Source organism: Rhinopithecus roxellana, chromosome 20 (genome assembly GCF_007565055.1).
Source record: "Rhinopithecus roxellana isolate Shanxi Qingling chromosome 20, ASM756505v1, whole genome shotgun sequence".
Classification (NCBI taxonomy): Eukaryota; Metazoa; Chordata; class Mammalia; order Primates; family Cercopithecidae; genus Rhinopithecus; species Rhinopithecus roxellana.
In genome coordinates, this window is record NC_044568.1 from 4,110,054 (window position 1) to 4,132,816 (window position 22,763).

Consider the following 22,763-nt stretch of genomic DNA (forward strand, 5'->3'; position numbering starts at 1 on the left):
GGGAGGACTCTAAATCTCAGGCTCATATGTTTGGTTTTACATAACGCTCAACTGGAAACTTGTGAAGGTAGTTTGAGTAGAAGACTGACACAAGCACTGTGTCTGAGGAAGACAAGCCTAGCAGCTGAGCATAAAATGGATGGGTCAGGAGAGGAAGAATACAGAAAAGTAAGCCTCTATGTCTCAGCATCCTTATCTATAAAGTGAGAAAAATGAAATGACTGATATTGGATAGACATAGTGAGCATTATAGGATAAAATGAATGTTAAGTTCTGACCACAGTGCCTAGCACATAAGTAAACCTGTAATATATGCCCATTTCTTCTCTCCTTCTCTCCTTTCCTCCTTCTTTCCTTTCCTTCCTTCCTTTCTTTTCTCCCTTCCTTTACTTCTTCAGAAATTATTGAAGCCCATGTCAAACATGTGCTACTACTACACTGTTATTTCGATGGTTGTTTTTGGTTTTGTTCTTGCTTTTCTTTTTGTTCTCCAAATCCTTCTCTTCCTCCTTCATGTCGTCATTCTCCCTTTTTCTCTGTCTCTCTCTTTTTTCTCCTCCTCCCCTTCCTCCTTATTACAATAAGAATAGGTATCATTATTACTGGAAACTACATGACTATAGAGGAGGGTAGATCCTTGAACACTTCAGGAGACACCATTTTCGTGGTCATGTTAGAGATGGATGAGACACAGACAAAGGGCATGTGAGGGGTATACAAACGTGTGGTGAGGGTAACACCAAGAATGCACCCCCACATACGTGCCTACACTTTCAACTGCTAAAGTACATTCACAAGCATCACTGCAACACAAATAAAAGGCTGTGAATGGATGGCTGCTTTTAAATGAAAAATCATTTAGTTGAGCTAAGTGTGATCATAGCAGGGGACTAAACCTGGCACTTAAAGGAGTGTAGCATCGATACATGTGGGCAAAAGAAAGGCGACTGACTCTCTTACCCTCTGAAAGACACAGAAGCTCTTAAACCTCCACGCCATACTACAGAGACTCTCGGGAAGTCAGATTCAGATGAATATGATAAGACAAGGTGGAAGGGATTGCCTGTGTGTGTGTGTGTGTGTGTGTGTGTGTGTGTGTGTGTGTGTGTTACAAATGGCATGCTAAACATCTTTTTAAGCAAAGAGCATCCCCAAAGGATGGGAGATATGGCTTTCACTAAGTGGCTCAAAAGCAGAAAGAGCTCTGGATGGAACGTGACACCTAGGGCTGATTATTTCTGGGTTCACCTAATGACAGTGAAGCTCATTCTTGACGACTAATGGCTGCGGACTTACAGAGCAACATGGTCTATGCCTTGAGGTGTTGATTCTCTGTAAGGTAGACATGCACCATTTGGGCATGTGTTGAACCTTCTCCATCTTTATTTTCCCTATTTCTGTTTATCCCATCAGCCCCTGTTTTCCACGTAGGGATCTCTTTCAGCCTGACGCCCCCTCAGACGACAGTATTGGATCATGTGACCCAGACCAAGCCAATGAGATTACGCCACCCTCTCACTTGCACTGATTGCCTCTCTGGTGGCCAAAGAAACAAGATAAGGCCATGGTCTGCAGACCTTTTTTTTTTTGAGACAAAGTCTCACTCTTGTCTCCCAGGCTGGAGTGCAATGGCGTGATTTCAGCTCACTACAACCTCCGCCTCCCGGGTTCAAGCAATTCTCCTGCCTCAGCCTCCTGAGTAGCTAGGATTACAGGTGTGTGCCACCATGCCCGGCTAATTTTTGTATTTTTAGTAGAGACGGGGGTTTCACCATGTTGGCTAGGCTGGTCTCGAACTCCTGATCTCAGGTGATCCGCCTACCTCAGCCTCCCAAAGTGCTGGGATTACAGGCATGAGCCATCACTCCTGGCCTCATGGTCTCCAGACTTTTACACAGAGTCATGAGTCCAACATCCTCTGTCTTCACCTGAAAAGTGTTATGTATAGATATGAGGCCATCAGGAATGCTATCCAAGACCAAAGCTGACAGAATCACTACCAGCAGACCAGTCCCTTTGCCAGGCATTTGCTATGTGGCAACCACTGTGCTAAGTGCCCAGTGTTCACTAACTTATTTACTCTTACCTAAACCCCAATATGCTAGGCATTCTTACTCTCATTTGTTTACAGATGAAGTCTCTGAAGCTTAGAGAGCTACCTAAGATTTCACTTAAGAATGGGTGGTAGAGCTGGGATTTGAAGCCAGGCTAGAACTGGCTGATCTGGATTCTTCACTACTGTGCTATACTGATTGATGTGCTATTTTGTATTTTCAGAGTGGGAAGGAGGCATGGATGAGAAGTAGAAATTCATAACAAAATTCTTCTGCTGCTTCTTTCCATCCCAATACAAAAGCTCATATCTAATGGCAAAAGCTAGAAGGTCAATACAGAATTGACATTCTCTCTAGCTAAAAACCTTCAAAATAAAGTCAGATGACTACCCATCAGGGGCCAGCATTGGATCATTTGACCTAGAGCAAAGCTTAGGCTTCTGTGTGGCCAACCCAATGAGACTAGGCTATCCTGTTGTTCCTGTTGGTTGACTCTCCTGCGGCCATAGAAACAAGACAGTGATGTCATGGTCTCCAAAACACAAGACATCAAGGGTCCTCATAGCACTTGGGTACTAAACTAGAAAGTCTCACAAATATTCCCATTTTCTTGGGAGAACTCTGGAAATGTGTAACATTGCCTAGGATCAGTCATGGGTGTCCAATGGAGGCAGAAGACTAAAACAGAAGCTCTTGTGTAATATCTAGTAACATCCAGCTTTGGTCCAGACCCTCTCCATTAGGCTTCGTTGGTCTGACGCTGGAAATGTCCCATGCCTACCCCTCAACTCCATGACCTATACAAGAAAAACATGTCCAAGGCCTGAATGCAACATATTCCCTATCCTACCCTAGGCTTGAATTTTGAGCACTCTTGAGTGAAGTTTTATTAATCTAATGATAATGTATGTTTTTTGTTAAATACGTGCATAGATCTCTTGTTCTCTCACCCTTTTTTTAATCTTTTTTTTTTTTTTTTTGGATGCAGGGTCTTGCTCTGTTACCCAGGTTGGAGTGCAGTGGTGTGGTCATGGCTCACTGCAGCCTCAACCTCCTAGGCTCAAGCAATCCTACTGCCTCAGCAACCCAAGTAAGTGGGACCACAGGCATGCACCATCATGCCTGCTGAATTCCTTTTTCTTTTTTTTTTAATTTGTAGAGAAGGGAGGTCTCACTATGTTGTATAGGCTGGTCTTGAACTCCTGGGCTCAAGAGATCCCCCTGCCTTGGCCTCCCAGAGTGCTGGGATTATAGGTGTAAGCCACCATGTCCTGCTTGTTCTCTTATCCCTGTAGGGATAAGTCTTGGGGAAAGACCTGGCTGTTATGAAATACTGACATAATCTGAACTTTATGATATAGACACTTCCATAAAGAACTGCACAGGCACTGGTTTCCTATAGAATCAAGATATTGTCAACAGAAGAAAACTGTGACTTCAAGTCGAGATACTTCTACAAAGAGGAAAGCCACTGGTGGAATTTGAATCATCTCTTCTGGACAACGTCTTCTTATAAAATCCATCTATAGTGCATGTCACTAATACATTCCATTTGCAAATTACTACCACCACCGCCTTTAATAAAGCAAAAGGTTTCTTTCTTCACCAGGGAGTTAGTAAATATTAAAACTCCCTCTTTGGCGCTCATTGTAACCAGGGCAATTATGTATGAGGACTATTCACAATGGACTCAATTTGACAATAATTATTCTCAGCAATGCCAGTTGGTAGTTTCCATGGGCTCCTTGTCTCTGCAGACATGAAAACTAATTTTGATTCTAAAAGCGCATGTTTTAAAATTCTCCCATGTCAGTCCAGCGCCTAGGAACAGAGCAGGAAAATTCCCAGGTCTTCATTTTGCATATGATATTCTCCGTCTACCAAGAGGGATGCATTTCAGCTACATGATAGGCACTAAGAAAAAGCATGGAAGAAATTTTAGGCAGTTTGCATGTGTCAAGCCAGAGTGAACCAGCACACTGGCCTATTCCTCCCTATTTCCTGTGCACCCCATTTTATGGGGGCACCAACACATCTAAATATCATACTCTTCTCTCCTCCATCTTTCTCTTTTGGGATTTTCCAGGGGCTTTTCCACCAACCCAGTGTAACACTAGGAGGCAAGCTGGGTTTTCTCCACTGCCTGCTCTTACATGGAAAAGCCATTCTGATCCATGCTACCTCAATGATCCTAGATGCCTTCAACCTAACTGGTGCTTTTAAACATATACCCCCTAGAATTCATCATTTAACAGCTCGTTATAGCACTTGATGTTACCGTGGAAGACAGAAGCAGCCTATACCACATTTCAAATCCACTCCTTGTCTTTCATGCTTAAAATTATGAGTCAGCCACTAGTGAGTATTAGAGAGGGCATATCCTTTTTTCTTTTTTTCTTTTTCTTAAGGGTGCAGCGCTACTTAACAAATGACAGAAACCTTTAGCAGTCTGCCAGGTACTGACAACAAATTGTTGTCTTTTTTTAATAATCTGGGACAATCAAGCTGAGATTTCTCTGTGCCCAGATTTGGAGCCTCTCCAACCTTTAAACTTCATTGCCCAGTAGAGTATCCAACTGTGTTTGTGGCAGGGATACAGATTATTAAAATTCATTTGGTAGGGAGCCTCCAGAGGCATACACAGGCTTTCATCCTCCTGACTTCTCCATCACATGGAATCCAATGGACTCCAATTGCTTGGGTAGTCAGCGAACACATGAATGATAATAATGTGTTGTCATCTGTGCCTGCTGTCCCTCACCTGGTCTCCTCTGTGACCAAAAGCACATCCTTCTTAGTGAGGGAGCTTAGCCAGGTCAGGGACTCAGCGTGTCATCAAGAACAAGAGCAGAACGGCACCGGCAAACTGGGAGGTGGCTTCTATGGCATCACATGTGACCTTCCACGAACAAAGGCAGTTCAAATCTCAAAAACACTTCAACCTGAGGTGACTGAAAAGCCGGCTTTCAGAGACGCATGCAGAATCCAATAATGGTTCTGGTGTGGTTGTTCAATGCTAGCCACATGAGACAAAGGGGCTAATAAAAATAAATCTTTATAATGAGGAACAGAGCATACATATGTTTCCACTCTTCTCTTTCTCTATTGACTACCATCAAAGAGCTCAGGATAGAGGAAGTTAGAGTCAGCAGCTTTCGGTCACTCTAAGCATCCCTAGGAAGGCTGCAGCCTGATGTGAACCTGCTTCAATCACAGGAACAGACACCACCCCTGCCCTGAATCACATGTGGCCAATTGTCTAAGGTTGGCCAACTTCACATCTGCCTTTGAGTAAACATCCCATCACTCATGGAGCGTCTCCTTCATTATGGGGGATATAGTTTATTTTACATCCCCTCATATCTGACTTCTCCTACATGTTTTTTTCTATTTTGAAAATTTTATATTTGTAATGTTTGGGGGAACATGGTAAGTGTATATATTTATGCGTTACATGAGATATTTTGGTACAGACCTGAAATGCTTAATAATCACATCAGGGTAAGTGGGTCTCCATCTCCTTAAGCATTTATATTTTGTGCTGCAAACAATCCAGTTATACTCTTTTACTTATTTTAAAATGTACACTTAAATTATTTTTGACTCTAGTCACCCTGCTTTGCTAGCAAACACTAGGTCTTATTCATTCTTTTTAACTATGTTTTGTTCCTACAAACCATCCCCATTTCTTCCTTCTGCACTGTCCTTCCCTGCCTCTGGTAACCATCCTTCTATTTTCTGTCTCCATGAGTTCAATTATTTTAAGTTTTAGTTCCCACAAATAAGCAAGAACATACAAAGTTCCTCTTTCTGCACCTGGCTGATTTCACTTAGCATCAAGACCTCCAGTTCTATCTATGTTGTTGCAAATGACAGGCTCTCATTCTTTTTATAGCTGAATAGTACTCGATTGTGTGTATGTACTACATTTTCTTTATCCATTTATTTGACAAGGGATTAATAACCAGAATATATAAAGAGCTCAAATAACTCGATAGAAGAAAATTCTTCCATTTGAAATGTGTTGGCCAGCTCCCCGCAAAAAAAGCCTTTACCAGGTAATGGGATTTCACTGGAAGGTCCTCTCTGCATTAAAGGTTGAGGGTTACTTAAGACAAAATAAAGCACAACAAAATCTGGTTACTCCTTTGAAATAAAATCAGTATTTTCTCAAGATAAGTGATATATTTTAAAATCTCATCCAAAAGGATGGTGCCATGTTGAAGGATGATCTTAACTGCCATTAAAATAAAATCCTACAAAATGAAAACTTTACATTCATGTAGTACTGAGAAACCAGGTCTCAACCTGAGGCACAGATAATGAATACCATTAATGATAACAACAGTAGTAAGAATCTTTTTTTTTTTTTCTATTATTAGGTAGGTGCACATGTAAGTGAAGTTTTACTGTGATTACTTTTGCATCAACCTGATATCAATGGCAAATTTCTTCTCTAAATTTAATACAGAGCCTTAAATATGGCAAGTAATTCATCCTGTGAATCTAGGGGTAGAGAATTTTACGACGAAGTAACTGCAGATGCAAAGGATGGAATGACCTTGCCATGTTTTATGATGAGCAGCAGAGAGAAGTTCAAGAGAAACACAAAGAAGAAACAGCAATAGGAAATGTCTTTGAGGTAAGCAGAGATGAGATGTTACAGGACCTTATGGACTAGTCATTTTTTCTCTTTTTCTAAACACAGTGGGACACCTTTGGAAGGTTTTAAGGGATTAGCTGAATTGTTTTCTTTTTTGTTTTTTTGAAATTTTTTTACTGTGGTTAAAAAATCCACATAATCTTAACAATTCTTAAGTGTACAGTTCAGTAGTGTTAAGTATATTTACATTACATTTGCTTTTTAAGGTTTTATGTTCAGGGGACAAGTGCAGGTTTGTTACACAGGTAACTTATGTCATAGGGTTTTGTTATACAGATTATTCCATCACCCAGGTAATAAGCCTAGTATCCATTAGTTATTTTTCCTGATCCTCTCCCTTCTTCTACCTTCCACCCTCCAAAAGGCCCCATGTGTGTTGTTCCCCTCTATGTGTCCATGAATTCTCATCATTTAGCTCTCAGTTATAAGTGAGAACATGCAGTATTTGGTTTTCTGTTCCTGCATTAGTTTGCTAAGGATAAAGGCCTCCAGCTCCATCCATATCCCTGCAAAGGATATGATCTTGTTCTTTTTTTATGGCTGCATAGTATTCCATCATGTATATGTACCACATGTCCTTTATGCAGTCTATCACTGATGGGCATTTAGGTTGATTCCATGTCTTTTCTATTGTGAATAGTGATGCAATGAACATAAGTGTGCTTTGTACACACATCTGCAGAACTCTTTATCTTGCAAATCTGAAATCCCTACCCATTAAAACAAAACTCCCCATTCCCCCCTCCTCCTAGCCCTGGCCAACCACCACTCTACTTTCTGTCTTTATGAATTTGACTATTTTAGATACTTTATATAAGTGAAATCATACTGTATTTGTCTTTTTGTGACTATCTTAGCATAATGCCATTAACGTTCATCCACATTGGACATGTAACAGGATTTCTGTCCAGGCTGGAGTGCAATGGTACAACCACAGCTAACTGCAGCCGCCACCACAGCTAACTGCAGCCGCCACTTCCTGGACTCAGGCGATCCTCCCACCTCAGCCTCTAGGTAGCTGGAACTACAAGTGTGTGCCACTAGGCCAGGCTACTTTTTATTTATTTGTTATTATTTTGTGTGTGTGTGTGTGTGTGTGTGTGTGTGTGTGTGTGTGGAGATGAGGGAGATGGGGTCTTCTTATGTTGCCCAGGTTGATTTCCAACTCCTAAGTTCAAGTAATCCTCCTCCCTTAGCCTCACAAAGTGCTGGGATTACAGGCATTAGCCACCATGCGCAGCCCTTTCTTTCCCTTTTAAGGTTGAATAATATTCCATTGTGTGGACAGACCACATTTTGTATACCCATTTGAGTTGCTTCCACCTCTTTTTTTATTGTAAATATGCTGCTCTGAAGATGGGTGTGCAGTTGATTTGTTTTAAGTAATTTTGGTTATCATGTGTATAATGGATTGGAGGAAGGTAAAACTAGGTCTTGGGGTGTCTGGTTAGGAAGCCATCCCTGCAGTGGAGATGAAGAACGATGCTGGCTTGGAAGGGTGCGGCAGTGGAAACATCAGAAGCGTACACTTAGGATGTACCTTGGAGGTAGGATTTGAAGGTAATGTTCACAGATGGACAGCATGGGGTTGAAAAGGAAGCTGTCATGAACCCTCTAACACAATGAGCTCAGTGCCTGACATAAAGAAATCCCACACTAAAGATCAGCTACTGTTAAGGCCGGGCACGGTGGCTCATGCCTGTAATCCCAGCACTTTGGGAGGCCAAAGCAGGTGGATCACTTGAGGTCAGGAGTTTGAGACCAGCTTGGCCAACATGGCCAAACCCTGTTTCTACTAAAAATTACAAAAATTAGCCGGATGTGGTGGCGTGCGCCTGTAATCCCAGCTCCTTGGGAGGCTGAGGCACGAGAATCACCTGAGCCCTGGAGGCAGAGATTGAAGTAAGCTGAGATGGAGCCACTGCACTCCAGCCTGGGAGACAAAGCGAGAATCTGTTCCAAAAAAAAAAAAAAAAAAAAAAATTAGCTACTGTGATTGTTATTACCATTTAGACTGACAAATGCAACATCAGAGTTGAGTCTAGATGACACTGTGGGTCCACAGATGTACCAAGTTTATAAATGGTCTCCACTTAACCCCGACACATACAGAGTCTTGGTTCATTCCCTCAGCCTTCTTTCTTACTGCCTTTGACCATGAAAACCTCTCCTTGTGTTTCTCCAACTAAGCCTTTTCCATCCTGGTTCTGCCTTCAGCCAAGCTGTTTTCCCTACTGCAATGCCTTCCCCATAGACCTGAGTGTCTGGCTCCTCCCTCCAGCTCTCTGTCCTCCCCACTGGCTGCTGTCACTATGTTTCCCCACTCTATTCTCTCCCCCATCCCACACAGTCCTCCCTTAGTCCAGAAGCATTGGTTTCTGCCTCCCACTTGGGGCACCTACATGACCTGCCCACTCCTGTTGTCTGGAAGACTCTTTGCTTCTAATTAACTGTTTCTCATTTCTCCCACTCTCAGCTCAGTGCCACTTTCTCAGTAGGGCATGTCTGGATATATGCAACTGTGGGCCTTTGCTAACTGCTTTCATAGAATCAGGAACCTTTCCTTTAGGTCACCTATCCCAGACAGCTCAGATAGTAATTAGAGGTTTGCTATTGTGATGATGTGATTTCCTCTCCCATCCACGTCACTAACCTCCTCTCCTAACCCTACTCAACTGTATGCTCCTAGGGAACAGTTTCTCTGTCACTTTTGTCCATTGTTTAACAGTGACACCAGTCCCTTACCCCAACAGTGAGTAGGACCTGGATACATTTGAAATGAATGAATGAGTTATCAGAACCATCGCCTCCAAGGAATTCTCTTCTGTATCACTCTTACGTACGTGATTTCTCCTTCACTAAACTCTTGACTTTTTAGTCTCTACCAAAGAGAACTACACATTTTCCTTTGAATGTCTCACATACATCTGTTTTCTCTGTCCCTTTAAATGAGTAGAGTTCTTGAGGATTGAATCAATACCTTATTTATTTCACCTCGTCTCTCCTACACCCAAACATAAGCCAGGACCCCATAATCTCTGACTAGCTGTACGAGACACTGAGAATACACAGAGTAAACGTATGTCTAAAAACCGCATTCGAGAATACCTAATCTTTTTAAATTCTGATTTTACTTGGGATTTCCAAAATTCACATTCCTCCTGAAGGTAATGGGAGCATTTTGTTTCCAAATTCTCTTTTCCTGTTAAAAAGTTCTTCCCAAATGTCATTTTTACTAATCATAAATGTGTGCATTTTTACATTCTTTTATAAACAAAGCTCAATTGAGTGATGAATATCAGGGTGAAAAATGAGTGTCTACAAGCTTTACATTTCTGCTATTGACTGTGACATACTGAAAGTGATAACTATATAAAAGTGACTGACAATCAAGAGCTTTAAGGAACACTTCAAATTCATCCACTGAGCAAGAAACTGCATAACTAGGGCAGAAACCCACAAGTCTGGTGAAGGAAAAAAAAATTACTTGAGTAGACTTTGTTTTTTAAAAAAATTATTTATTTATTTACTCTTTGAGGTGGAGTCTCATTCTGTTGCCCAAGCTTGAGTACAGTGGCGCAATCTCAGCTCACTCCAACCTCTGCCTCCCAGGTTCAAGCGATTCTCTGGCCTCAGTCTCCCAAGTTAGCTGGGATTACAGGCACCTGCCACTTGCCCAGTTTAAAAATTACAATTTTTTTTTTTTGTAATTTTAATAGAGACAGGTTTTCACCGTGTTGGGCAGCCTAGTCTTGAACTCCTGACCTTGTGATTCATCCACCTCGGCCTCCCAAAGTGCTGGGATTACAGGTGTGAGCTACCGCGCCTGGCTGGACTTTATTTTTTAAATAGAAGTGCCAATTTGACACACATTATTCTGCTTTTGTAAGATAAAGCTTGCAAGTATGCAATTCAGTTCATGTATATGGAGCTTTCAGAAAACATGGCAGTGGGAGAGGTCATACCTAAGATCCCTCATACTTGCCCATCTATCTACCTGTATGAGGTGTCAAATAAGACTCAGTATGTTTGGAATGTAGATAGGCAAAGCTCATCCCTTGTTCTAGCTGCCTGTTACTTTGAGTCCTCTGCACTTTTAATTAAGTTTCCCATTAGAAAGGTCCCATGAAGATTTTCTCAGTCTATACTACCCTGGCACACTGTGCATCCATAAACCAATGGAAGCATACACCAGTGCCAGCAGAATCAGAAAAGCAAACGCATTAGATCCCAAATGATCTCTGAAATAAACTGGCTGATGGTGAAGGGCAGGGGAATGTGAAGTTGAAGCTGGATGCACTGGTGCCTTTAATCCAAAGCAAATAGATTCCCAACAGGTGGACTGCAGAGAGGCTCAGAATCAGACATACTTGTCAGAACACTGTTGGTGCTAGCTCTATCATGCAGGCTTGCACAGCTCCCTGAAGATACGTGGTGCCTTATCCAGGGATTGTTCTTTGTCACTAGAGGTATATGACTACTGACTACCTTACCTCTGGGCTACCATTTCACTGAAGGAATAAAAAAAAAAATCCCAAAAAGCAAAATTATTAGTGGTGCTAAAACAATAAAAGATAGGGAAGATGCATAGGTATAAGCAAATAGAAGGCTGCTCTTAAAAAGGGAGAGACTACATATATCTTGAATTCAAGGGCCAAAGATAATTTAAGGAAGAATGTCCAGCTTAAGGAACATCCTCCTCACAGATGATTATTCCCTTCAGTGCATGGCTTGCCTTAGAGAGGGCTGGGTAGATACAAACAATGGGCACAAACTCATCCCATTCCTATTTGTATGTACCTTTTCCAGGTGACTGTGAAGCTTCCTCCATTGTGAGATATCACTTACTCTGGGATTGGCTATGTGTCTTGCCTTGGTCAATTAGACAGCAGAAAATACAACATATGCAAGGGCTGAAAGATGCTCCTCAGTTAGAGATTGCTAGATTGCTGCACTGGGCTCTCTGAGACTCAAGTCATCTTGCTGACCAAGCCTAACCAAGCCTGCTGAAATGGCCACAAAGAAGAAAACTGAGGCAACCTAGCAAATCACCAACCATGTGTGTCAAGACATTCTAGGCAATCCAACTTCAATGGTGTGAGTAAACCCACAGAAGAAACCAGCAGAAGAAATGTCCCACTGAGCCCAGCCCACATGGTCCACCCAGGGAAATGTGAACAAATATAAGATTTTTTTTAAGCCATGAAATATTGCAATTGTTTGTTACACAGCAAAAGCTGTTACAAGAACAAGAGTGTTATGACTCCCCAGGCATCTACAATCTCCTTTATTCCATTTAGTCTAAAGAAGTGGAAAGAGATAAACAAAGACTGCCCATAGGTAAGTATAGACATTTGGGGGCTGTGCTTAAGATTTAATGTTATTCTTATTTTAAAAAGTTATGAATACACATCATTAAAAAATCAGTGAATGCAAAATCACATGTAATAAATTGGTAGTATCCTCCTACCATGAAGTCTCAGCACCCTTTCTTTGAATAATCACTATTCACAGTTTCTCAGGTCTTCTCACAATATATCCATGCATCAATATGTCTAAATCTTTATAAATACATATTATTATACAACTTTGTACCATCCTTTCCCCCATTTATCTACCTCTACATTTCTATCTCAGTTGAGTCAATATTATCGTCTTTCCCTAATATCACATTAAGGCCTACTTCATCCTTTAAGTGGCTGCATAATATGATGGTTTACAAGTTGTAACATGGGATTGCTATAAAACGGACATAACCCCAGTTAATATTTGGATTCAATCCAGAACCAGCGAGAATGGAATAGAATGCCAAGAAAGAAATGTCTTACATCCACGTCGAAAAAGGATGCTGATAATCATGATCCATCGGGGCCCCTGACCCTAGAGGAGACGAGTCCTACATAGAGGTCTGGTAGTAATGGCAAAAATTAGCAGAGGTGAAAGAGTTACCAATGGAAAAGTTCCACATACAAAGACTTGCTAGCACAATTTATCCACCATCGATGCTTCCTCTCCCTCCCCTCCTTGACCTCTCTCATGGTAACTAATAATTACTAAAATGTCCTATGTGTTAGGTACTATGTTAAGGTGTTAAATGCAGAATGTCATACAATCCTTAAAATAGTAGATGGGTTAGGTTGCCATCCTATTTTACAGATGAGCAAACTGAAACTTAAGGAGATTAAATAACTTGCCCAAGGGTTTTAGTGATGGAGTCAAGACCTAAGCTCTTACCTATACCACTGGTTTGGGAAACGTCTTCTTGGGATTTTCCTAGGGAACATCACAGAGCTCAAGTTATAGGCCTTAAAGGTGGTATGCCAGGTAGGTCAGGGGTTCTGATGTCACCTTTCTATGGGACTACAACTATTGTACCTGATCTAGATCCCTACAGGTGGATCTGCATAGCTCCCCATGAGAAAGATATAATAGAAGCACAAAATTTCTCTACATCCTCCTACTAGTGAAAGCCAATGCCTGAAGGGACACTGAGGGAATTTTTAAGTTCCAGTTGGGTAATATTCTGTTATACAAGGAATGATCGAACTCATTCCCTGAAAACTAGGAAACCAGGGTTATACCCTCATGATGCCCCAAGCCGGCATTAAGGACACACCATCCCTAGAAGAAAGTAAACTTTACAACAGTAGAAATCTTATCTATTTTGTTCACCACTATCTCCTCAGCACTTGCAAGGATCTCTGTCAAAGATTTTGTGAATCTATGAACAAGTAAAGCCAGAGTGGAATACAAGTCCTAAGAGGGGTGTGAAAACTAAGAATTTCCCCACAGTGTCAGCAAAGAGCCTGGAGGAATAATCACCCATTTTAGCAATTTGGGAAACAATATGAAAAAGCAGTGTCTGGCACCCAGCACAGTGCCCGGTACATGTCAGTGGCCTGGGTGAATGTCTTAGAATAAGATCAGACATGTCAGTAGAAGGATCTCTTGTCTATAAGAATGTTTAACTGGCATGACAAGGAGGCTCAGCAGAAAGACCTGTGAACTCATCAAGCAGGACTAGGGTCCACGGTCAGACTCCCATGGACAGGGAGAACATCCTACCCTGCTGAAGCAGCTCGGGGAGGAAGGGGCTGTGCCAGGAAGGGTAGGAAGAAAAGACAGGAAAATGACTGGACCAGAACACCCATCCAAAACTTAACAAGGGACAGAAAGAGGATAACTCTGGATGAAAAGAACTATTCCCCAAGGGCTGAGATAAAAAACAATGGACAAGGTCAACTTGAAAACATGATGGTTTTTCTCCTGCACACATATCACAGTTGGTTTATAATCTTTGGGAGGAAAAGAATAATATCTTGACATGCAGTCAAGATGTTGTTAAGTGTTGATGTCAGCGTCCAAGTTTTCTAAAACCCTGGGTTCAATCCCTCTTCTTGCCATTCTTAAGCCTCTGTAGTTACAGTCCATGCACTTCAATTGTCTGTTCACCTTGACTCTTTTCCATGGCTGGATATTAATTTTCTTGAGGGAAGGTACTCTATTGTATTCAGAATATTATGGAACATTCCTGAGATGACTTAATCATATTTCCGCAAAAGTTGATCTGTGTAGACCTTCTGACCCTTGGCCAAGTAGTGGGTGTTGGAGCTGCAATTTCGAGTCACTGTGCTTTGTGTGACTTGACAGCATCATATAAATGGTCATCAAATATCCTCTAGTGAGAAGCTCTGTGTGTGTGTGTATGTGCACATGTGCATCCATGTCTTTGTGCAGCAAAACAGAATGTGTATACAGTGAAGCATGGTGTGCTGAACACAGATGATGGTCTTCTCACTAAAGGTCTCATTAAGTTCCTAGGCATTTTGCCAGCTAGGAAAAGAATAGAAGATACCATTCTTTTAATTGTAGCATGATGACCAGGTATTTAGAAAGAGTTGGCATGACTCAACAGGTTTACGTGTCACCACGCAGACTTTCAAGAACGGCTCCTTCAACTTGTTTTTTAACCAAAGGAAATGACATCATTCACAACCGCTTCACAAAAGAAGAAATAAAATATTGTGGTAATTCAGTGATAAGAGTTTTCTAGAAAGGAGGCCCCGAGAAATGCTGAAAGCCCTCCAAGAGGCGGCAGGTAAACATCAGAGACAGCCCTTCTCAAAACAGAACATGTCCAATGTACTCACCCTTACCACATCCTTTTACCCGACTCCTTTGTAATCTAAGCAGGTGACAACTTCATTCAGCTGTTAGCAACAAGAGGAGGTATCGATTACCCGCGAATGCCCTAATGACTGGAGACTGGGACACAAACCATAAATGGAGACTTTCTGATTCCAAGTGAAATTATAGTTTGCCCTATGAGATTGCACAATAAATCAGGGGGAAAACCAGCCAACATAGGACTCTGGGGTCACTGAAGTGATGTTGACACATTACAATAATGAGAACTTGAAATACCTCATGCCTTATTGATTTTTAAGCTGAATCATTCCCACTGCAGAAGATTACAAGACTCTGTCTTGGAATCATGGCTCACACGGGAGATGCTGATGAAAAATACACCCAATCCAATCAAAATGAAAAGCTTTACTTGTACTTATTACAAATCTAATACCATTGTCCCTAGGCTGTGTGATAGGCACTTAACCTACAATGGGGTAAAAACACATACTACAGGTTTTATTTTAATTAAGATTTTTCATACCTTTTTTTTTACACATGGCTCTTTGTGGTGTCTATACAGAAAAAAATACCCCAAAGAAAACAGGCATAATGGCTCGATTAGTGCATAAAAGGCAATTTCTTTATGCTTTTCTAATTCCAGGGTAGCTTTCAAATTCCTTGCATCACCATATCATTTTGAAGAATGGAAAATCATGTCCTAACAACCAACTTATTTCCTAGTCAATAGGAGGAGATGCAGTCCACCAGCATCCAGCTTCCCCAGTAAACAAAGGCTGCCTGGCTGATAATTTCTTTTTCCCTGAAAAGTGCTCCATGGAGCTGAATAAACACAGTTGTGGGAAGCCAACTGGTGACATAAGTTAATTACTAACCTGTCACACAATCATAGAATGGTAATAATTTATTTTCACTGTTGCATTAACCATAAGTCGCTTTTTGCCAGTGGGGTGTATTGGAGGAGAAGCCTCCAAGGCACACTGCTACTTGCCGTATAAGCCTATAGAAGGTGGTGTCAGTATTTTAGTTGAGGGATCAGATACAAACTGTACCATGGCTTTTACCATGCATATCTTGGCTTTATGAGAGGAACAACTAGGGGGTGGGAGTAACACTATCTCTCCTCAATAGGACTCTGAAACATTCTCCAATTATTATAGATATAATTATTATTTAGATTTACTAGGACTTAATACATTGTAAATACAATACTCTGGGACAATCCAATGTAATCACACATTCTTTAGAAACACTTATCGAAGTCCTTAATATGGGCAGACATTGTGCTAGGAACTAATTATATATTGCTCACCTGTTCTCTGTCTTCATGAAGTTCATAGCCTATCATCACAATCTAATTGTTGGAGAGGAACACCTGCAGGCAAAATCTATGGGTCTAAAAGGGCCTGACTGCTGAACCAAGCCCAGCGTCCTTCTGAGGAGGCTGACTGAAATAAATGAATGGCATTTAGAAGCTAACTGGTCTGTCTGCTCTTTCAGATGGCCTGATTATTGTTCCTCTATTAATGAGATACAATGATGTTTTGCTCTTTCTGTCAATATGTATTTCTGCTTATAAGCCTCTCTAAATTCTACTATCTCATTAATTTTATTAACCTCAGAATAGCTAGCTGGAACTGTCATCCTTTTTTTTTTTTTTTTTTTTTTTTTGAGACAGAGCCCCTCTCTGTCACCCAGGCTTGAGCGTAGTGGCACAATCTTGGCTCACAGCAACCTCCACCTCCCAGGTACTAGTGATTCTCCTGCCTCAGCCTCCCAAGTAGCTGGGACTACAGTCACACACCACCATGCCCAGCTATTTTTAATAGTATTTTCAGTGGAGACAGGGTTTCATGACGCTGGCCAGGCTAGTCTCAAACTCCTGACCTCAGGTGATCCACCCGCCTTGGCCTCCCAAAGTGTTGGGATTACAGGCGTGAGCCACGGTGCTCAGCCTGGAATTGTCATCTTTTGACATGGGTAATGGCCATTCTTGCATAGGTCATTAATTTATTTATTAATATGATTGAAAACCAGTGAATGATTTTAGGCACTTACTCACACTTGTGAATAGAAAACAGGGCTGGGTGTCATGGCTCACACCTGTAATCCCAGCACTTTGGGAGGCCAAGGTGGGTGGATCACTTGAAGTCAGGAGTTTGAGACCAGCCTGGCCAACATGATGAAATCCCACTTCTACTAAAAATACAAAAATTAGCCGGGTGTGATGGCACCCGCCGGTAATCTCAGCTACTCAGGGGGCTGAGGCAGGAGAATCGCTTGAACCTGGAAGGCAGAGGTTGCAGTGAGCCAGGATTACGCCATTGCACTCCAGCCTGCGGGACAAGAGCAAAACTCTCTTTCAAAAAAAAAAAGTTCAAAAATTGGTGTAAAGGTTTTATACTGAAGGTTATTCCACACATCCTTGCTCCACTGGGGGCATTTTAAAGAGCTATTCTTCTAGTGTTCACACCAACTTCTTTCTACAAGGCCCCTCTGGGGCTTGAGACGTGACTATTTATTTACAGAGTGAAAAGTAGCTGAGAACTGAAGAACTTTTAGAGAAAATTTGTGGAGAGCATCATTTTGCAGGTCAAGGACACGTCTCAACAACATACTGAATCTTTGACCCACACATCCCAGCTACTCCCAACCTGAGAAGAGCTGGTCTGGAAGGCACTTCGCAAGCTCCTCCTCTTTCTCCAGCCTCAGTTACAAAACACAGTGGTTAAGCAAGCTGCTTGTGCGTTTAGTCTGCCTGTTGCCAAGTTTCTGGTCCACTCCCTATTAGCAGTATGATATTTGGTTAATTACCTTCTCTAAAATTGCTCCCTCATCTGTAAAATGAAGACCATGACTACTCATGCCACATAAGACGTTAGAGAGCCTGAAATAAGCCAACCAAGATACAGTGCCTCTCGTAGTATTTGGCAGATACTATACTTAGTGCATTTTATTTTTCTTTGTCTTTTTTTCCCAAGATGGAGTTTCTCTCTTATTACGCAGGCTGGAGTGCAACGGCATGGTCTTAGCTCACCACAATATCTCTGCCTCCCGGGTTCAAGCGACTCTCCTGCCTCAGCCTCCTGAGTAGCTGGGATTACAGGCAACCGCCATCACACCAGGCTAATTTTTGCATTTTTAGTAGAGATGGGGTTTCACCATGTTTCCCAGGCTGGTCTCAAACTCCTGACCTCAAGTGATACTCCCCCCCACCCTGGCCCCCCAAAGTGCTGGGATTACAGGCATGCACCACCGTGTCCGGCCAATACTCGGTATATTTTAGCTATGATATGTTTCCCCAAGAGCATCAATGTCTTCACTTGGGGTAACTTGCTTTGATTTTCTGAGCCCAGTTCGAAGAGGGGCAATGTAGCGCGCAACAGCTTTGGATAACTGCAGCTATACTGATACGTTCAAGCGGGCAGGCAAAATTGATTCCCGTCTGATTGTTTCTGTATGAGCAAGACTACAACACGGCTATTAAAAGTAAGGCACTGAGAAACAGTTGTAGCTGTTTAGAAACACAATCTAGCTATTCCAGCAACACAAATGCCTGGCACACAGCAGGTTCCCAATCCACTTGTTCAAATGAAAAGGAAAAAGTTGAAGCCTGCGAATGAAGAACGACAAACGACGGAAGTTCCAAATATTAGGTCACACCACCATTTCCTTTCAAAGGGGTCACTGCCGCCATTTACGTCAGCAATCTACTCTAAATTTGCAGGACAGCAGAAAAACAAAAAGCGCACATGCCGTTTATAAACATCAATTTACAAATACCAATGCGGTAAGCCACGTCGTTCCAAATTCCCCTGACCATGTTCTACAAGACACCCCAGAGTAGCACATATCTTTCTTGTTAACATTTCATGGAATCTTTCCATAAACATACGCTTGTTCTTGTCTTCCACATTTTGTCCTGTCACTGCAACAGATGGCTTTACACTGACGCATATGAAAATATTAAATACTTTATAAGCCTGTTGGAAATATAAAATGCCTTTGGAGGAACGAGAAGCTCAAGGATTAATGTAAAGCAGCCAAACAATATTCTGTCACAAACAAATACCTTTATGTTGTGAATAAAACGGTCAATGAACAATTCCACATCTTCAGTAGGTGGGGAGAAGGAGTGAGGGGTATTGAGTTTGCCATAGGAGAGATTTGGGCCATACCAAAAAAGCAGAACATACTGCTATTGAGAGCTGTTAAATATTACAGTGTGTAACCAAGGGAGGGTTGTGAAATCTACGTCTTGGAGATCCAAAAGCCATAAGAGGCATCCATCTGTCTGAAACGGCCAAATAAAGCAAGCTTAAAGGCAGAGCTGTGAGCTAAGGGATGATGAAGTCAGCTAGCTGATTATTCTATATACTCAATTTCATTTATTATTTCTTTTCAGGGCAATATTAATAGATATTTACTCGAAATGAATATTACTGTCTCAGCCAACCCAGAAGTTATTTCCAACCCACCTATGAAAGTGGGGACATCATCGTATGGGTGTCTGTCTGGCCAGGTGCGGTAGCTCGAACCTGTAATCCTAGCACTTTGGGAGGCCAAGGTGGGGTGGATCACCTGAGGTCAGGAGTTTGAGACCAACCTGGGAAACATGGTGAAACCCCATCTCTACTAAAAATACAAAAATTAGCCAGGCATGGTGGCAGGCACCTATAATCCCAGCAATTCAGGAGGCTGTGCCAGGAGAATCACTTGAACCCGGGGGGGCAGAAGTTGCAGTGAGCTGAGATCTTGCCACTTCACTCCCACATGGGTGAAAGAGTGAAACTTCATCTAAAAATAAATAAATAAATAAATAAATAAATAAATAAATAAATAAATGAAAGAAAGTGGAGACATCAATCAGTGGTTAACATGAGGGGTTCTCCAGCCAGACTGACTACCTCTAAGTGGCAATGACTGTATAACCTTGGGCAAGTTACCCATTTTGTGCTTGGTGCTTCCTCCATAAGTAAGAATAACAGTAGTACATACTTCATAAGGCTGCTCTGAGGATAAATGAGTTAGCATACGTAACAGGCTTAGAATACAGCCTGGCATATGGTGGATGCTACATAAATGCTGGCTATTCTCTGCAGTTAGTGCCGTGTTTATGTAAAAATAAACATGAAGACGTGGGTACAATTTTCTTTTTTTCCTTCTATCGGTTTGTATGCAACTGGCATTGACTTCCAATGGGTGCAACTTATTGATGTGTTCCATACTATGCATAAATCAAAGATCGCCGAAGACCATTCCTAGGCATTTATCCCAGAGAAGGGAAACTCACGGTCATGCAAAAACCTATCCACAAATGTTCAAGAAAGCTTTATTAGTGACAGTCAAAGCCACCCCAGACGTCCTTCAACAGGTGAATGGTTAAACTGTGGTACATATACATACCATGCGATTTTACTGATGCAACAATGTAGGTACAACTCCAGGGAATGTTGAGTAAATAAACTCGTCCCAGAAGCCTAAGCACTGTGTGATTCCACTTACATACCATTTTTGAAATAACAAAGATTTACAAACAGAAGGCAGATTCATGATCGACAGGGGTTAAGAACAGGGGCGGGTGGTCGCTAGAGGTAGCTGTGGTTATACAAATGGAACCTCAGGATGGAACAGCTCAATATTGTACCTGTGGTGGGTGGATACAGAAACCTACATGAGGAAGTTGTGCAGAACTATATATACACACACACAAATACGTGCGAGTAACCTTAGGGAAATTCAAATAAGGTCAGTGGATTGCAGCCATGCCAATATCCTGCATATGATGTGATGCTACAGTTTGGTAAAATATTACCATTAGAGAAAAGTTTACAAGAGAATTCTATTTTCTTACAACTGCATATGCTACGTTTATCTCTGTAAAAATTTCAATTAAGAACATTGCCAAATCCTAAATGCAGATGAAGAATGAAAGTTTTCAATACACTGGAGTGATCGCCAACCTCCTCTCTGTATCTTCTGGTATACAGGAAAATACTACTCATTAAAAATCATGCTGATGCTACTGTAGATCTGTTATGAAACTATTTAATGAAAAATGAGGATTTCTTGTACTTAACATTGCACAGTTTATACTGATGATTTCTAGCTTTTGTATATTCAGTTGGCGTGTTTAAAGGAATTGAAATCTGCCGAGTGAAGTGCATAGGTTTCTGAAGCAATCTGAACAGCACCTGCCTTTCTCTGAAGTGTTTTATTATTCTGAGTCAGGCCAGCTGAATCTCCCAAGGTATGAAGTTCAGTTTGAGATAAAAATATTTTATCTGCCCTCACAGCAAATTGAAAGGCTATATAAAGGGTTTTGTTATTGCAGTGTTTTCATAAATATATAGTAAACATCTTTCACAGTGGGAAATTCGGCACAAAATACAATTTTCATACACGGCCATTCATGTGGCTTGCACAGGAAGATGAAATGACCCAGAGATGACTTTAAAAAATAATAGTACTGTATACAACTTTTAGCAGCCTACAGTCCCTGACAAACACACGCAGCTGGGAGGATAAGGATCATGATTTTGCAGTACCGGCGATGAATGACAACTGTATACGGCAACAGAGAAATTTGATTTTCTTCTGTGGCCCAACCATTACTGTTAACACTTAGAGTTCTCATTTTTAGGAAATTCCAATACCCGCCCCCCACCCCATTCCAGAGAGGATGCTGACCCCAAACCTTAACCAGAACATAACTTTGAATCAAATGATTTTCAGTTTCATCTTTTCTAAGGCTCAAATACCTTTTCAAAGCAATTTAGGTTACCTATGTCTAACACAGACTATCTATGTTGGTATCTAAGCTGATCTGTCTCAGCTCAGGGGTAAAGTGATCACGGGTTGTTTGCAAAATGCAAGCTTTTCCTTTAAGTATTTTTTAATTATCCAAGTAGGGCATCTTTGTTGAAAATCACAAAGAATAAAGGTGCAATCTTAAAAGCAAAAGCTCCATCTCTCCCTTGCCCCTCTCTTAGTCATAGTGCACAGCTACAACAAAGATAATCACTGTTCAGAGTCCCTTCATGATCTTTTGCAGTGTTGCCCTCCATGTAAAACAATTGTATGTGTATGTTTATTCTCTAACAAAGTTTTTCAAACAGACTTCTGAGTTTTGGGCTCTTCCTCACTCATCACATCTTAGATGTAGTTTTACATCCAAGAAAATCCACTTTATTCCTACAAAGGTTCTTGACCTCCAATCCCCCCTCCATAGGTATTTCGTCTGTTCCAGTTTCCTTCTGACTGTGCCCGGTGCTGCAGTGAACCAAGCTGCATCTTCACAAACTTGAGCGATCACATAGATTCCAGAGGCAGAAAGACTGGATCAAAGGCACATATTTATTTATTTACTTATTTGGTTATTTATTTTCGAGACAGAGTCTCGCTCTGTCACCCAGGCTGGAGTACAGTGGCGCGATCTCGGCTCACTGCAACCTCCACCTCCCAGGTTCAAGTGATTCTCCTGCCTCAGCCTCCTGAATAGCTGGGACTACAGGTGCCTGCCACCACGCCTGGCAAACTTTTGTATTTTTACCATGTTTCACCATTGGGTGAAACCATGTTGGCAAGGCTGGTCTCGAACTCCTGACCTCATGATCCTCCTGCCTTGGCCTCCCAAAGTGTTGGATTCCAGGCATGGGCCACCGTGCCCTGCCTACTTTTTTAAAATAAAAATTCCCAAATATTCCCCTACAGAAGAAGGCACTATTCCACATTCTAAACGTATATAAAATGCCTGTTTCATCAACAAATTGTTTTCCAATACAATATATAAAGCTTTCATATATATAGGTGAAACTTTCACACACCCACACATGTACATTTTCATATACTTGTTATATTTATTTTTCCAAAAACTATACTCATGTCCTTTGCCAATT